This window comes from Hylobates moloch, unplaced genomic scaffold (assembly GCF_009828535.3).
Source record: "Hylobates moloch isolate HMO894 unplaced genomic scaffold, HMol_V3 SCAFFOLD_3, whole genome shotgun sequence".
Lineage (NCBI taxonomy): Eukaryota > Metazoa > Chordata > Mammalia > Primates > Hylobatidae > Hylobates > Hylobates moloch.
Genome location: NW_026652278.1, coordinates 136522820 through 136542257, shown reverse-complemented (window position 1 = coordinate 136542257; position 19438 = coordinate 136522820). Strand labels below are relative to the sequence as shown.

At 39.7% G+C, this 19438-nt stretch overlaps 1 pseudogene; it reads right to left on the bottom strand.

Moving 5' to 3' along the window:
* Window positions 1-1068: 1068 nt before the first annotated feature.
* On the bottom strand, window positions 1069-1911 carry LOC116481215 (nicotinamide/nicotinic acid mononucleotide adenylyltransferase 1-like; annotated as a pseudogene).
* Between the last annotated feature and the right edge of the window lie 17527 nt (window positions 1912-19438).

Here is a 19438-nt window from a genome sequence, read left to right as displayed (position 1 = left end):
CTCTGTGGGCATGGGACCTGCCAAGCCAGGCACGGGATATAATCTCCTGGTGCGCTGTTTGCTAAGACCATTGGAAAAGCGCAGTATTAGGGTGGGAGTGTCTCAATTTTCCAGGTACAGTCTGTCACAGCTTCCCTTGGCTAGGAAAGGGAATTCCCCAATCCCTTGCACTTCCTGGGTGAGGCGATGCCCCGCCCTGCTTCCGCTCACACTTCATGGGCTGCACCCACTGTCCAACAAGCCCCAGTGAGATGAACCCGGTACCTCAGTTGGAATTGCAGAAATCATCCATCTTCTGCATTGCTCATGCTGGGAGCTGTAGACTGGAGCTGTTCCTATTTGGCCATCTTAGAACCCAAAAAGCCCAGAGTTAGAATTTTAAATGAATTTTTGCACTTCACACTTTGCTTCTTTTATGTGGTAGAGCTAGGATGTACTTTTTGACTTCTTATTTGTAGTTAGTTTCACAGAAAATTCTTCTGGGTTTAGTGTGCTGCTAATCTCTTGTTTGAAAGATAAAAAGATTTATATATACATATATTTTTAAAAAAGACCAAACAGGTTGGGTGTGGTGGCTCATGCCCTATAATCCCAGCACTTTCGGAGGCTGAGGTGGGCAGATCATCTGAGGTCAGGAGTTCAAGACCAGCTTGGCCAACATGGTGAAACCCCATCTCTACTAAAAATAAAAAAAATTAGCTAGACACGGTGGCGCATGCCTGTAGTCCCAGCTACTGAGGAGGCTGAGGCATGAGAATTGCTTGAACCTGGGAGGTGGAGGTTGCAGTGAGACAAGATTGCACCACTGTACTCCAGCCTGGGTGACGGAGTGAAACTCCGTCTGAAAAAAAAAAAAAAAAATACAGAAAACATTCATCTTAGCACCTCCTGATAAGAATTTAAAAAAAAAAGACGCTGATTTTACCTTACTACTGATTTTTACTAAACTTTTAAGCTTTAGTTTAAGCAACAGGATCACAATTTCTTTCCCCTGTCACTAACATCCAGATTGTTTCAAATACTCAAAAGGGAAGTGCAAAACATCATGCCGTAGGATTTCTATGATTTCTATGCCTTAGCTTCCTCAGTGTTTCTCTACAAAGGGGCCAAGATGACCCTAGCATTCCTGTCTTCACTCTCAGAGCTGTACAAATTATGCTTTTCAATGTATTCTTGAACAAGATCTGGTAGCAAGTAGCGAACGCTGTGGCCCCTTCTAAGGGCTCTCCGGATTTTTGTGGATGAGATATCATTAGTGATCCATTCATTCACCACATGAATGTTGCTGTGGTGTTTGCATAGCACATTAGAGTCATAGATGAATTTCTGAGCATCATTTCCAGCCCGAGTAATACATAGGAGCTCATTGTTGGCCACAATTTGGGTGATGTCTTCACTCTTCAACAAATTAGGAACACCATAAGCACTCCAGTAAATCTGCCCCACACAGCAGCTTGACCTTTGGTTCACCTTTTGGTTTTGGCTCTAGGGATTTTTTTTGACTAGAATCTTGTCTTTGTTCATTTCGCTTCCTCTTCCATCCAGGCCTTTCTAGTGTAGGTGAGGTCTGCTGATGATCACAGTTACTAGCCTCCAGTTTCTCCTGATGGCATGTTAGCAAAGTAACAGTCTCTTTCCACTTTTTCTGAAGACTTTCCCATGTAACAACTTCCACTCACTTGGAATTCTTGGTGGCAAGTTTGGCTATGATGACCCAGTGACGGGCAGGAATGTGTCCTTTCTTCTTATAAGCATCACCAACAGGAAAGATCATGCCTTTGACAACTCTGTATCTTCCCGTTCCATTCATATAGTCCTTGGCCAGCTCAAACAACCTGAGGTGCCTGTTGGTAATAGGATTGAAGGAGCTACAGTAAGGAGAACCACTTCAGTCTTCTCTGAATTTTCCATGGTAAGAACTTGAAGTTGTTGATGTAAATGGAAAACTGTGATGCCTCCCTTGTTGTTTTTACAAAGGAAATTCTTTGAATCTGAAGTGTCTTGCAAAGTAGACTATTGGAACCATCCCAATTAGTGTGTCAAAAGTCTTCCCTAAGGTGGGCTAGAAAAATGGTTTTATATCCAAATTGTAACTTGCGCCCTCACTGTCCACTGGCCTGAGTGCTCCTGGAGACAACCCATGTCCAGGATGCCAGTGAGGTGAACACCTTTCCTATTGTATTTTTACTGGACTTTTTCCAGTATTCAGTACAGTAACATGCTGTATAGATTTATAGCCTAGGAACAATAGGCTACAGCATATAGCCTAGGTGTGTAGTAGGCTATACCATCTGGGTTTGTGTAAGTACAGTCTATGATGTTCACACAACAATGAAATCATGTAACAATGCATTTCTCAGAATGTATCCATATCATTAGTAACATATGACTGGGTAACAAAAAGTAATTACTTTAACATTGTCATCAACCAAGCTTTTCCACACAAGAGAAAAGCAATAGAAATACAAATTTAAACAATTTAATTAAAACTACTTTAACCTTAATTTTGAATTGAGAATATCAGTATGAACTCATGATGTACTTTGTCTAAAAATACATATTCCCTGGCTCTTCTGAAGAAAAAGTTTTAAAAACAATTACCAATGCAATAGCAATGAACATCTTTCACACCCAGATTGTGACCTCTAAATAGCATTCCCCATTTAAAGAAACTAAAACGTTTTGGAGAAATGACTGATTCTACATCTGGAGCAAGACATGCATAAGATGACTATGGGTCATTCTTACTTTCCCTCCCTTTCCTTCCTTCCTTCCTTCCTTCCTTCCTTCCTTCCTTCCTTCCTCCCCTCTTTCCTTCTCTCTCTCTCTCTTTCTCTGTGTTCCTTTCTTTAAGGTCTCACTCTGTCACCCAGGCTAGAGTGCAGTGGCATGATCACAGCTCATTGTAACCTTGAACTCCTGGGCTTAAGTGATCCTCCTGCCTCAGCCTCCTGAGTAGCTAGGGCTACAGGCGTGTGCCACCATGCCAAGCTAATTTTTTACTTAATTTTTGTAGAGGCAGAGTCTCACTGTGTTAGCCAGGCTGGCATTGAACTCCTGGCCTCAAACAATTCTAAAGTGCTAGGATAACAGGTGTGAGCCACTGCACTTGGTGCCATCTACATTTTCTCAATGTCAGTTATGCTAATTGTATAAAATGATCTCACTACCTGTTATTCTATGAGCAAAATTGCTTTGCAGACACCTAAATAGCACTTTCATTAAAAAGGAAATGCACAGAAATTGTAGAACATTATTATCTGTTAAATTTTACCTCTACTTTTTTACAGTAGTGAGAACCCGGCCCTGCATAAGTAAATTTTCTAACCGTCTTTGTTTTCCCACACATGATTTTTGAAGCCCACAGCTATTTCAGTCTTTCAAACTCCTATGCTTTGAAATTCCTATAGTTGAACAGGAGTGGTGGCTGACACCTATAATCCCACCAGTTTGGGAGGCTAAGGCAAGAAGATTGCTTGAGTCCAGGAGTTTGAGACTATAGTGAGCTATGATCATGTCACTATACTCTAGCTTGGGTGACAGAGCAAGACCCTGTCTCAACAAAAAAAAACAAAAAAGAAGAGAGAGAGAGAAGAAATGCCTGTTGTTGCAGAAAAGCCTCGAATTTTTTCTTTTTCTTTTCCTTTTTTTTTGTTTTTATGTTGAGATGGAGTCTCACTCTGTTGCCCAGGCTGGAGTGCAGTGGTACAATCTCGGCTCACTGCAACCTGTGTCTCCCAGATTCAAGCAATTTTCCTGCCTCAGCCTCCCAAGTAGCTGGGATTACAGACATGTGCCACCACACCTGGCTAATTTTTGTATTTTTAGTAGAGATGAGGTTTCGCCATGTTGGCCAGGCTGGTCTCAAACTCCTGACCTCAGGTGATCCATCCTCTTTGACTTCCCAAAGTGCTGGGATTACAGGTGTGAGTCACTGTGCCTGGGTGCCTCCAATTTTTTCTGAATGAGGTATAAACTTTGTAGAAAAGAGAGACCCTGTGTCTTTTCTAAACTCTTCCCAAATTATAAATGGCAAGATACAGTTGACTTACTAGGTCATTGTCAACATTAGGATAAAGGGGGAAATGTAGTATAGAGTCCCAGAAAATCTGTAACAATAGAGTTTCCTGACAGTATAACAAACATTTCAAATCAAATATAAAATGTCCCGCTTTCCCAGTAAGTAGAGCTACCCTGGCCCTTTCAGTTACTCTTTGGGGTAATCAACTATCGTGCATACTCAGCCACAAGAACCCTTGGACAAGATACATCTTACTATCTTCCCTTACCTGTGGATCCACCCATTTCTTCTCACTTAGTCTAGATATCATAGGATTAGTTAGACCTCAAGCTTCCCAGATAGTGTAGCTCCTAAAATTATAGAGAGAACAGCAGAAACCTTTACCCACATTCTCTATTACTTTCTCAACCCACAAAAGGAGAAAAATATACAATCTAACCCACAAATGGAGGAAAATATACAATCTGGAATAAATCTTGAGGTGTCATCTCCTTTGTCTGTCATCTTTAATGTGCTAGAATATCTGGCATTAGGCCCAGAAAATTGAGATTTACTTCCACTTCTCAAAGATCTCTATTTCCTCTACAAAGGAATATTCATCAGTAAGGCGATGCTCTTGGCTCAATTTAGCTTTAAGGGACTTAGACTGGAGCCCTCCATTACAGAAGCTTTCTCCCCTGTGTATTTGTATTAATGTATTCTTTCCTCTTGTCAATCTTCTCCCAGAAAATTTCTCCCTCCCTAATAGCGTTTTCAGTGGACAGACATTAACCATCATCAGTCTTCAATCCTACTTTGTAGTATTTAGATATTCTGATGTCTCTTAGTTCACTAGATTCGTTGGTTTGTTCAGTAAATATTTACTGAGCATCTACCAGGCCCTGGTATAGGTCAATAAGCAACACAGAACTCTTCCTTTCATGGAACTAACGTCCCAGTGGCTCTTGCAAAAATCCTGTGAGACGGCTTCAAACAGGCAGCATGGTATTGTGTCCTAAACAAGCGGAAAAAAGAATCAGACTGGTACATGCAGGTTTCCTCTTCGTGAAGCTCTCATTGCTATCCTCTGGGTCCATTTTTCACATAGGTAGGTTGTGCACTCTGCTTCTTACATTCTCAGAAACAGTGCACTGAACTGCAGCTGTTGTGGGAATACATTTAAGAAATGTTAAAAAAGACCATAGGGGAAATGACTCTCTTTGTAGAAATTCACATCAATAGTGTCTCTGGAATGATCCACTTTGCTAGATTGGAATACAAACACAATTGCCTCACATTTATTTATTCAATTTATTACCTGCCCTTAGTGACAGGAAGGCCACTTATTTCCTAAGGCCTCCCTGAGCCAGCCTGCTTGGGTAAGAACACTAGGAACTTAGTTCAAAGGCGATCAGTCCTGCAAAAAGCCAGGACAAGAGAGAAAGCTGGGAAGTATGAACAATACACTAACGCCTTGGCTTTGTCTCTGTCACATGAGGTTAAAGATGGGTGCCACACATTCTGATATCAGGACATTTGTTTGTGGCTGCTGTGATGCTCCTACTGATTCAGCTCTCTTCTTCCCATCACCCTGCCAGTGTCCCTCTGGAGCTCTGAGACCACATCTATTTTAGGTCACATTCACACACTCATCTATTTCTCCCTCCAATGCTTAGCACCAAGCCAGGTGGGCCAAAGCTAGAAAAGAACTCAATCCCAGCCTCTTGTCATGCTGGAGCACATAAGTCTTCTCCATAAATCCTTGTTTGGTCTGTCTTAGCATCTCTTCCTGCCACTGGACTACCTCGGCATACCCCAACAGTGAACCTCCCTGTTGCATGCAAAGGAGAAAACCAGATGTTGTTAAGCAACAAACACATGCTCATTTTGGACACCTACACCTACACACAAACTCTCACAGGCAAAGACTGTCTGCCTTACATTTTCACAACTTGGAGGGTCTTTTAAATGATTTTCCTACAGTGAAGCAGTATCCTTCAGGGAACTGTTTTTGGCTGACAGTAAAAGAAGTGGAAGCTCATGAAAACACTAACTTTTCATAGAGAAAAGTCTGCTTCTAGCACTACGGATATTGAGTGAGACCAAATCATCGTTACGTAGGGCTTCATTATTCATGAGGGGAAGGCTACATTGTTTGCTTCTCTCCCACCACCTGGTATTTTTACTGAACATTAGCATTTTAATAACTGAGGAAAATATGAATGAGAATATGTTAGTGTACCATTTGTGGTGGCTTTTAGAAAGCATGATGTTGGACAAATGAAAGTCAATGATGACGGTGACATAAGACTTTCTGGGCCACCTATTTGAAGGCTCCTTTCTCCTTCAAACATCTCATTGTTCTGCTACTTTCAATAACACTACATGAACTGCAGAATTAAATCAGAAATCTTTAGCCAGGCATTCAAAGTCTTCTGCAATCTAGGACTTACCCACCTGTTCATCTTAATTTATCATTATCTTTCTAACTAAATTCTGAACTTTGGCTGTATTTGTTTACTCACTAGTTTATGAACTTACCATGCACAGTTTTAAAGATAAACTTTAATTTGGAATAATTTTTAGATGTACAGAAAAAAATATGAAGTTGGTACAGAGAGTTCCTATATGTCTACTCTTTATCCAGTTTCCTGTAATGTTAACATCTTACATTATCATGATACATTTGTGAAAGTTAAGAAAACAATGTCGGTATATTACTTTTGACTAAACATCAGTTTTCATACTACAGTCCTTTTGCTGTTTCAGGATCCCATCCAGGATAACAAATTATATTTAGACCACGCATCTTTTTTGTTTCTAGTCTCTGTTCATTGCATTTTCCCCCAGGATGCCCTTTTCTCTCCGTTCATATTCTCCAAGGTCCATTCATGTCTTATCTCTGCAAGCTTTTCCTAATTGCTCCTGTCCTGTGTGATTTTTCTAATCTTCAAATTGCAGAACCACTTTTGTCTGGATCACATATTTGGAACACGGCATACACTGACCTGCATTATTATATATCTTTTTATATTTTGTTTGCCAATTAGCTTTTAAGGAAAGGATAATATCTCATTCATTTTCTCATCTCTGGCACATGTGCAGGCATTGTGTTCTGTAAATATTAATGGAATTATTAGAGGCCTAAGGCTACTACATTTATACTTTATAATATACTAAATATAAACATAACTTGACAAATCATAGTAACTAATATTTATTGAGTGCCTACCATACGACAGGCACCTTAAAGGCTTTAGATGTAGCTTTAGAGTTAATTCTTTTAGTTTGTCCCACGATGTTTTTACTCTGTACATTGGGCTGGGATTTAGAAGCCATTTTGCATCATGTCCTGTCTCTTTACTTTCTGAGGGCAGGAACTTCATATCTTCCTGCCCAGAACTAAAAGTTGAATGTTATAGAACACAATGCCAACTATTTATTTTTCTTCCTTATGACAATATATTCTCTTATAATTTTTTAAATTATAAAAGAAGTTTATGCACATGAAGAAATTCTAAAGCATACATATATAGTAAGAGATAACTTCTTCAATTTTTCCTTCCAATTAATCAAGATGAAATTGTTTAAAATTTTGAACTTGACACAGATTGTTAAAAATTTGAATATTTTAAATTATAAATAAACATATTCATGATCTTAAAAATTTCAAACTCCAATTATACAGAAGAATAAATACAAACAGGAAATCTCCATGAGTCCTACTTTTCAGAGGAAACCACTTGTGAAAGTTTACTATTATAAAACCTCCGGGAGTTTTCTATGCATATAAGCTTTTCATGTTTTATTTTTGGCAGGAATGGAATCCGGGCATATCTGATCCTGATATTTCCAAGGTGTTCCTAGACACTTTCTGCTGCCTTGGACATAGTTACCTGTTATTTTCCCCCCCATTCTAGCCAATCTTGTTTTCCTGGGCACAAACCAATCCTTCCCCTTTTTCAGGCTTCCTCTTTCTGACTCCAAACAGTAAGTTTTTCTAGGATTTTTTTTTTCTTTCCCTGCATGTTTTCATCCTCAGAGTTTATCCATTCTCTGGGTTGGTTACCATTTTCTCTCACTCTATTTTCTTACGGTCAAACTTCTTTTTGGAGTTTCCCAACCCACACTCATTCCTTAGCCCTCTGAAATCTGACTCACATCCACCACTCCAATAAAATTATATTTGAAGATTCCTGAGACATCACAGAAATTATTTTAGCTCCTACCCCCATGGGCTTCTGGGTACCATTAACTCTTCTTTCTCCTTCTAGAAGCACTCCTTCTGGCTTCAGAGGCATTGCAAAATCATAGTGCTAATTCGACCTTTAGGATTGGCACCTCCCCTATTGACCCTATGGGGTCTCTTGTTCCCCTTCTCTTTCTCCAGCCCACACCGCCTCCATCTCCTTGGGGAATTTTTCAGCTCCCCAAACCTCAAACACCATCTAACTCCATCTGTCCGACATGAATTAACCTTTCTTAAATTCTAGTCCCACACTTCCAACTCTCTGCGGGTCATATTCACAATTTTACTTCAACATTAACAGCTCAAAACTTAAAACTCATCCTCTTGATTTTTTATTTTTGTTAATGGTACCGCCACTCTTTTGGTCATCTAGGTAACATATTGGTCATTTTTCTCTCCAGTGACCCTTGAATCCCATCACTGTTTCTCCCATAAGTTCCACTGCTACATGTTTTGCCTCCTCATATCTAGTCCATTATCTCCCCGATTCTCAATTGCACTTTTATAGCCTTCTGATTGTTTTATCTTCATTCCCTTCTTCATTGTCTATCCATCCATAAATTGTTAGGCAAGTCTTCACTAAAGCCCGACTCTGATTATGACACTTCACTGCTGAAAACTCTTCAGTAATGAGCCCAAGAGTGAAAGATAAATTCTTTGGCATGATTTTGGAAACCTGGCTTAATAGCCATTCTCAAACTTCTTTGTTTTAGGATCCTTTTTTTTTTTTTTTTTTTTTGAGATGGAGTCTCGCTGTGTTGCCCAGGCTGGAGTGCAGTGGCACGATCTCAGCTCACAGGAACCTCTGCCTCCCGGGTTCAAGCGATTATCCTGCCTCAGCCTCCCAAGTAGCTGGGACTACAAGTATGCACCACCATGCCCAACTAGTTTTTTGTATTTTTAGTAGAGACGGGGTTTCACCATATTGGTCAGGCTGGTCTGGAACTCCTGATCTTGTGATCCATCTGCCTCGGCCTCCCAAAGAGCTAGGATTACAAGCGTGAGCCACCGCGACTGGCCAGGATCCCTTTTCACTCTTAAAAATTATCAAGGACTCCAAGAAACTTGATTATATGGACTATACCTATCACTATTTATTAAATTAGAAGACTGAGGGAACTTTTAACATATTTATTTCTCATATATTTTAAAATAGCAATAACAAACCCATTACATGTTAACATATTTTATGAAAAAATTATTTTTCCAAAACAAAAAAAAATAGAATGGCATTGTTTTTCATTTTTGCAAATTTTCTAATGCCTGACAATAGAAGATGGCTGTAGTCTCATAGCTGCTTGTACGTTCAATCTGCTATGATGTCACACATCATGTAGACTCTGGAACATTCCACTGTGTATTTACAAAAGAGGGAGCATTAAAAGGCCAATAGCGTCTTAGCATTATTGAGAAAACAGTTTTGCCCTCACAGTCTTGTGATAGTGTCCCAGGTTCCCAGAGCCACTGCTAGGTACTTTTCTCTCATCGATCCTCAACTAAACCTCATAGCCAGTTAAAACCAGGCTATCCATCCTCTAAGCAAATTCACATTTTCATGGCTATTCTCTGAAACGAGTAATGTGATCAGAGAATTTTACTTGTACATTGGGGGTACCCTATGGTTAGCCCAGCATTAAAAAAAAAAAGAGAGAGAGGGATTTTTTTGTCCTCTAATTGGCTGGAAAGCCTAGAGTGCTTCTAGAGTACTAGAGTCTAGAGTACTGGAAATCAAGGAACTTAAGTGCTTGTGACAATTCTGTAACTAACATTTTATGTGACCTTGGATATCATTTAATATCTTGATTCTTAGTTCTTGAATGTATAAGCCAAGGAAATTAGATGAGATGATCTCTCGGAGAAGTTCGAGATCTAAAATCATCAGTGAGTTGGAATTAAATCACCCAAAGTCTGTTCTGAAGAAGTAGGAGATACCTGCCACTTCCCATCTTTTGTATACCTCTCTCTCGCTCTCTTCTTCTGAGTTAATCACAAACTACTGTCTTTTTGTGGGTACATAAAAAAATCAGATTCCTTGTTTTTGTAGTTTCTAATGACTGTCTTGAATGGCTTCAGGAAATAATCTGGCTCGGTGCCGGTGGCTCAGGCCTATAATCTCAGCACTTTTGGAGGCTGAAGTGGGAGGATCCCTTGAAGTCAGGAGTTCAAGACCAGATTGGTCAGCATGGTGAAACCCTATCTAAAATAGCTTAACTGCATCTCAGAACAAACGTTTCATTGGGTCTGTTCTTATTGCCTGATTTTTCTCCTCATTATAGATCATATTCTTCTTCTTTGCATGCCTGTCAATTTTGATTGGATGTCAGACATTGTGAATTTCATATTGTTCCTTGCAGGACATTTCTTCATTCATTTACATATTCTTGAACTTTGTTCTGAGATGCAGTTAAGCTACTTGAAAACTAAAACCCTAACTAAAAAATACAAAGATTAGCTGGGCGTGGTGGCACATGCCAATAATCCCTGCTACTCGGGAGGCTGAGGCACGAGAATCTTTTGAACCCAGAGGACAGAGGATGCAGTGAGCCAAGATTGTGCCACTGTACTCCAGCCTGGATGACAGATCGAGACTCTGTCTCAAAAAAAAAAAAAAGAAAAAGAAAGAAAGAATCCGCTAGACCTTTGTTAATTAAATTTGGAATAAAATTTCAATAAATTTCATGAAATTGAGAATATTTTCAGCCATTATTTCTTCCATTCTTTTTATGCCTCCCTTCCTTCCTCTTTTCTCTTTCAGAAACTCCAATTACACATAGTCACATACTCAATGATGCACTGTGCTTTTTGGTTTGTTTTGTCTTTTTTCCTCTCTGTGTGTTTCATTTTGAATGGTTTCCACTGCTATGTCTTCAAATTTACTAGCCTTTTCTTCTACAGCATCAACTCTTGTTAATGACTGTATTTTTCATCTCTAGCAATTTTATTTGTGTCTAAAAAGACGCAAATTTTTAAAATTAAAAAAAATTTAAATCTCTTTCATATCTCTTCCTAAAATGCTCATGTTGCCCTCTATCTTCCAGAACATATGAAGTATACTTTTTATAACTGCTTTAACATCCTTGTCCACTAACTCTGTAATCCGTTTCATTGGGTCTGTTCTTATTGCCTGATTTTTCTCCTCATTATAGATCATATTCTTCTTCTTTGCATGCCTGGCAATTTTGATTGGATGTCAGACATTGTGAATTTCATATTGTTCCTTGCAGGACATTTCTTCATTCCTTTACATATTCTTGAACTTTGTTCTGAGATGCAGTTAAGCTACTTGGAAACAATTTGATATTTTCGATGCTTGCTTTTAAGGTCATTCAGGTGGGAACAGAGCAGCATTTAGTCTAGAGCTAATTTGGCCCCATTAATGAAGCAATGCCTTTCTGAGTACTCTATGGCCCTGTCTAATACAGGTTTTTCCATTCTGACTGCAATAGCCTTTTGTGTGATCTCTGGGGATTATTGCGCCTGTTCCTTTCTGGTGATTCTTTCTCTGGTTCTCAGCATATACATTCACTGATCAATAATTAACTGAAGATTCAAGGAGAACCCTCTGCAGGTATCTGGAGCTCTGTCTGTGCAGATCTCTTCTCTGTGCAACAATTTTTCTGCTACTCAGTCCTACAAATTCTAGCTGCCTTGGCTTCCCCGAATCCTTAGCCCTGTCCCCTTAACACTGGGAGCCTGCAGGCTGTTTTAGATCCTCATTCCTGCACTGCAGCCTGGAAGCTGCCTTTAAGCATTAATTTGGGAGCAATTCTAGGGCTTGCTTTGTAAATTTCCATTTTCTCAGAGATTGCTTTCTTGAGCTGCCTGACGTCCAATGTACAAAAACTGTTGTTTCATGTCTTACACCCACTTGTAGTAAGTTTGAAAGTTTTGTCTCTCACATGTGATCTTTGATCAATCTGGAATAGATTTTTATTTCTACTGGTCTATTGTAGATTTATAGACAGAATCATGTCACCCCAAAATTTTAATATTGAAGCTTTAACCTTCAATGTGATTATATTTGGAGATAGGGCCTTTAAGGAGGTAATTAATTTTAAAGGAGGTTATTAGGGTGGGGCCCTGATCCAATAGGACTTTGGCCTTTTAAGAAGAGAGAGATGCACACACACCAGGGATGCATGTGTATAGAGAAAAGGCCAGGTGAAAACACAGAAAAAAAAGCAGCCATCTGTGAGTCAAGGAGGGAGGCTTTACAAGAACCCTGCCCTGCTAGCACCTTGATCTTGGACTTCCAGCCTCCAGAACTGTGAGAAAATAAACATCTGTTGTTTAAGCTGCTCAGTCTCAGTATGGTATTTTGTTATGACAGCCCTAGAGGACTAATGAAGTGGGAATCCAAATTCTTTTAGAGATAGCCAGTTATCTTCACATGTTTATTGACCATCTCATCTTTCTTTTCCCCACAGAACTACAATACAACCTTTACCATACATCAGATGTCTGATTCCTGAGCTCTGTTCTGTTCCACTGGTCAATTTGTCTTCCTGCACCAAGACAATACTATCTTAATTATTAGAGTTTTAAAATATTTTAATATTTAGTAGGCCAGTACATCTACCTTATTCCTCTTCATCAGAAGTGTTGTAATTCTTGGCACATTGCTATTCTGTACACCTTTTAAAATTAGTTTGCGAATTTCCACCAAAAACACTGTTGGGATTTGAATTGTGCTGTATTAAAACTGTGGATCAGTTTGGGGAATACTGACATATTTAGAGCATTCAGTCTTCCTTTTCATGAACATGGAATCTTTCTCTATCAAATTCTTCTTTTATATCTTTCAGTAATGTTTTATAGTTTATCCATAAAGGTCTTGCATATGTTTTGTGAGATTGCTCTGAAGTACATTTTTTTGTTGTTGTTGCGATTGTAAATGGGTATTTAGAGGCCGTTTGCTCTTTGTGGCTGGTGTATATAAATGAATTGATTTTTATGAATTCATCTTTTGCCCAACCACTTTGCCAAACTCATAATTCCAATATTTTTTCTACAGATTCTTTTGGGTTTTCTATGTATACGTAACGTCTATGAAAAATGATAGTTTTTGTTCCTTCCTTTCCAATCTTTGTATCTATTAGTTTTTCTCTTGACTCTTTGTGCTGGCTTACGATATTTAATAAAATGTTGAGTAAAAGTGAATGTTTTCCTGTTTTTCCTGATTATGTAATTTCATTTTATTTTTTAGAGATGGGGGTCTTGCTATGTTGCACAGGCTGGACTTGAACTACCAGGCTGAAGCCTGGAGGAAGATTCTCTTGCTTCAGCCTCCTTAGTAGATGGGACAACAGCACATATGACAGTGCCTGGCTAATATGATATATTATACAAACTTTTGGTAGTTATTCTGTATCAGGGTAAAAAAATATCTTCTGCTTCTAATTTGATGGGTTTTTAAAATAAAAAATGAAATACACATTCATAAAGTTCTTATTCTACATCTGTTAAAATTACCACATTTTTCTCCTTTAATACATTTATATGATAACTGATATTCATGAGTTTGCTAATATTAAACTGCTCTTGAGTTTTTGGGATAAATGCCCAAGTTAGTCATGATGTAGTTCATTTTTCTGTATATGCTAGATTCAGTTTGCTAATATTTTGTTTAGAATTTTCATCATGTTCCTAAATTAGATTGACCTATAATTTTCTTTTCTTATACAATGTTTTCATTTTAAGATTGAAGTTAAACTGCCTCATAAAATGCATTTCCAAATTTTTCCTTTTGACAATTCTGTATAAGCTTGTATAAGATAATAAGTTCTGTAAGATAATAATTCTAATTGGAATTATTCATTTCATAAAGTTTGATAAAATTCATGCATATATGGGGGTGGAGCCAAGATGGCTGAATAGGAACAGCTCCGGTCTCCAGCTCCCAGCCCCAGCGACACAGAAGACGGGTGATTTCTGCATTTCTACTTGAGGTACCGGTTTCATCTCACTAGGGAGAGCCTAAAAGTGGGTGCAGGACAGTCGGTGAAGCGCACTGTGCGCGAGCCGAAGCAGGGCGAGGCATTGCCTCACTCGGGAAGCGCAAGGGGTCAGGGAGTTCCCTTTCCTAGACAAAGAAAGGGGTAACAGACGGCACCTGGAATATCGGGTCAGTCCCACCCTAATACTGCGCTTTTCCAACGGGCCTGGAAAATGCCACACTAGGAGATTGTGTCCCGCACCTGGCTCGGAGGGTCCTATGCCCACGGAGTCTCGCTGATTGCTAGCACAGCAGTCTGAGATCAAGCTGCAAGGTGGCAGCGAGGCTGGGGGAGGGGCGCCCGCCATTGCCCAGGCTTGCTTAGGTAAACAAAGCAGCCAGGAAGCTTGAACTGGGTGGAGCCCACCACAGCTCAAGGAGGCCTGCCTGCCTCTGTAGGCTCCACCTCTGGGGGCAGGGCACAGACAAACAAAAACTCAGCAAGAACCTCCACAGACTTAAATGTCCCTGTCTGACTGACAGCTTTGAAGAGAGTAGTGGTTCTCCCAGCACGCAGCTGGAGATCTGAGAACGGACAGACTGCCTCCTAAAGTGGGTCCCTCACCCCTAAGCAGCCTAACTGGGAGGTACCCCCCCCAGTAGGGACAGACTGACACCTCATTCAACCGGGTACTCCTCTGAGACAAAACTTTCAGAGGAACTATCAGACAGCTGAATTTGTGGTCTCACGAAAATCTGCTGTTCTGCAGCCACCGCTGCTGACACCCAGCCAAACAGGGTCTGGAGTGCACCTCTAGTAAACTCCAACAGACCTGCAGCTGAGGGTCCTGTCTGGTAGAAGGAAAACTAACAAACAGAAAGGACATCCACACCAAAAACCCATCTGTACATCACCATCATCAAAGACAAAAAGTAGATAAAACCACAAAGATGGGGAAAAAACAGAGCAAAAAAACTGGAAACTCTAAAAAACAGAGCACCTCTCCTCCTCCAAAGGAACGCAGTTCCTCACCAGCAACGGAACAAAGCTGGATGGAGGATGACTTTGATGAGTTGAGAGAAGAAGGCTTCAGACGATCAAACTACTCTGAGCTACGAGAGGAAATTCAAAACAATAGCAAAGAAGTTAAAAACTTTGAAAAAACATTAGAAGAATGGATAACTAGAATAACCAATGGAGAGAAGGGCTTAAAGGAGCTGATGGAGCTGAAAGCCAAGTTTCGAGAACTACGCGAAGATTGCAGAAGCCTCAGTAGCAGATGCGATCAACTGGAAGAAAGGGTATCGCTGATGGAAGATGAAATGAAGAGAGAAGGGAAGTTTAGAGAAAAAAGAACAAAAAGAAATGAACAAAGCCTCCAAGAAATTTGGGACTATGTGAAAAGACCAAACCTACGTCTGATTGGTGTACCTGAAAATGATGGGGAGAATGGAACCAAGTTGGAAAACATTCTGCAAGATATTATCCAGGAGAACTTCCCCAATCTAGCAAGGCAGGCCAACATTCAGATTCAGGAAATACAGAGAACGCCACAAAGATACTCCTCGAGAAGGGCAACTCCAAGACACATAATTGTCAGATTCACCAAAGTTGAAATGAAGGAAAAAATGTTAAGGGCAGCCAGAGAGAAAGGTCGGGTTACCCACAAAGGGAAGCCCATCAGACTAACAGCTGATCTCTCAGCAGAAACTCTACAAGCCAGAAGAGAGTGGGGGCCGATATTCAACATTCTTAAAGAAAAGAATTTTCAACCCAGAATTTCCTATCCCCCCAAACTAAGCTTCATAAGTGAAGGAGAAATAAAATACTTTACAGACAAGCAAACACTGAGTGATTTTGTCACCACCAGGCCTGCCCTAAAAGAGCTCCTGAAGGAAGCACTAAACATGGAAAGGAACAACCGGTACCAGCCACTGCAAAAACATGCCAAATTGTAAAGACCATCGAGGCTAGGAAGAAACTATAGCAACTAACGAGCAAAATAACCAACTAACATCATAATGACAGGATCAGATTCACACATAACAATATTAACGTTAAATGTAAATGGGCTAAATGCTCCAATCAAAAGACACAGACTGGCAAACTGGATAAGGAGTCAGGACCCATCAGTGTGCTGTATTCAGGAAACCCATCTCACGTGCAGAGACACACATAGACTCAAAATAAAGGGATGGAGGAAGATCTATCAAGCAACTGGAAAACAAAAAAAGGCAGGGGTTGCAATCCTAGTCTCTGATAAAATAGACTTTAAACCAACAAAGATCAAAAGAGACAAAGAAGGCCATTACATAATGGTAAAGGGATCAATTCAACAAGAAGAGCTAACTATCCTAAATATATATGCACCCAACACAGGAGCACCCAGATTCATAAAGCAAGTCCTCAGTGACCTACAAAGGGACTTAAACTCCCATACAATAATAATGGGAGATTTTAACACCCCACTGTCAGCATTAGACAGATCAACGAGACAGAAAGTTAACAAGGATATCCAGGAATTGAACTCAGCTCTACATAAAGTGGACCTAATAGACATCTACAGAACTCTCCACCCCAAGTCAACAGAATATACATTTTTTTCAGCACCACACCACACCTATTCCAAAATTGACCACATAGTTGGAAGTAAAGCTCTCCTCAGCAAATGTAAAAGAACAGAAATTATAACAAACTGTCTCTCAGACCACAGTGCAATCAAACTAGAACTCAGGATTAAGAAACTCACTCAAAACTGCTCAACTACATGGAAACTGAACAACCTGCTCCTGAATGACTATTGGGTACATAATGAAATGAAGGCAGAAATAAAGATGTTCTTTGAAACCAACGAGAACAAAGACACAACATACCAGAATCTCTGGGACACATTCAAAGCAGTGTGTAGAGGGAAATTTATAGCACTAAATGCCCACAAGAGAAAGCAGGAAAGATCCAAAATTGACACCCTAACATCACAATTAAAAGAACTAGAAAAGCAAGAGCAAACACATTCAAAAGCTAGCAGAAGGCTAGAAATCACTAAAATCAGAGCAGAACTGAAGGAAATAGAGACACAAAAAACCCTTCAAAAAATTAATGAATCCAGGAGCTGGTTTTTTGAAAAGATCAACAAAATTGATGGACCACTAGCAAGACTAATAAAGAAGAAAAGAGAGAAGAATCAAATAGATGCAATAAAAAATGAAAAAGGGGATATCACCACCGATCCCACAGAAATACAATCTACCATCAGAGAATACTACAAACACCTCTATGCAAATAAACTAGAAAATCTAGAAGAAATGGATAAATTCCTCGACAAATACACCCTCCCAAGACTAAACCAGGAAGAAGTTGAATCTCTGAATAGACCAATAACAGGTTCTGAAATTGTGGCAATAATCAATAGCTTACCAACCAAAAAGAGTCCAGGACCTGATGGATTCACAGCTGAATTCTACCAGAGGTACGAGGAGGAACTGGTACCATTCCTTCTGAAACTATTCCAATCGATAGAAAAAGAGGGAATCCTCCCTAACACATTTTATGAAGCCAGCATCGTCCTGATACCAAAACCTGGCAGAGACATAACCAAAAAAGAGAATTTCAGACCAATATCCTTGATGAACATTGATGCAAAAATCCTCAATAAAATACTGGCAAACCGAATCCAGCAGCACATCAAAAAGCTTATCCACCATGATCAAGTGGGCTTCATCCCTGGGATGCAAGGCTGGTTCAACATACGCAAATCAATAAATGTAATCCAGCATATAAACAGAACCAAAGACAAAAACCACATGATTATCTCAATAGATGCAGAAAAGGCCTTTGACAAAATTCAACAACCCTTCATGCTAAAAACTCTCAATAAATTAGGTATTGATGGGACGTATCTCAAAATAATAAGAGCTATCTACGACAAACCCACAGCCAATATCATACTGAATGGGCAAAAACTGGAAGCATTCCCTCTGAAAACTGGCACAAGACAGGGATGCCCTCTCTCACCGCTCCTATTCAACATAGTGCTGGAAGTTCCGGCCAGAGCAATCAGGCAGGAGAAGGAAATAAAGGGTATTCAATTAGGAAAAGAGGAGGTCAAATTGTCCCTGTTTGCAGATGACATGATTGTATATCTAGAAAACCCCATTGTCTCAGCCCAAAATCTCCTTAAGCTGATTAGCAACTTCAGCAAAGTCTCAGGATACAAAATTAATGTACAAAAATCACAAGCATTCTTGTACACCAATCACAGACAAACAGCCAAATCATGAGTGAACTCCCATTCACAATTGCTTCAAAGAGAATAAAATACCTAGGAATCCAACTTACAAGGGATGTGAAGGACCTCTTCAAGGAGAACTACAAACCACTGCTCAATGAAATAAAAGAGGATACAAACAAATGGAAGAACATTCCATGCTCATGGGTTGGAAGAATCAATATCGTGAAAATGGCCATACTGCCCAAGGTAATTTATAGATTCAATGCCATCCCCATCAAGCTACCAATGACTTTCTTCACAGAATTGGAAAAAACTACTTTAAAGTTCATATGGAACCAAAAAAGAGCCCGCATCGCCAAGTCAATCCTAAGCCAAAAGAACAAAGCTGGAGGCATCACGCTACCTGACTTTAAACTATACTACACGGCTACAGTAACCAAAACAGCATGGTACTGGTACCACAACAGAGACATAGATCAATGGAACAGAACAGAGCCCTCAGAAATGATGCCGCATAGCTACAACCATCTGATCTTTGACAAACCTGACAAAAACAAGAAATGGGGAAAGGATTCCCTATTTAATAAATGGTGCTGGGAAAACTGGCTAGCCATATGTAGAAAGCTGAAACTGGATCCCTTCCTTACACCTTATACAAAAATTAATTCAAGATGGATTAAAGACTTATATGTTAGACCTAAAACCATTAAAATCCTACAAGAAAACCTAGGCAATACCATTCAGGACATAGGCGTGGGCAAGGACTTCATGTCTAAAACACCAAAAGCAATGGCAACAAAAGCAAAAATCGACAAATGGGATCTCATTAAACTAAAGAGCTTCTGCACAGCAAAAGAAACTATCATCAGAATGAACAGGCAACCTACAGAATGGGAGAAAATTTTTGCAACCTACTCATCTGACAAAGGGCTAATATCCAGAATCTACAATGAACTCCAACAAATTTACAAGAAAAAAACAAACAACCCCATCAAAAAGTGGGCAGAGGACATGAACAGACA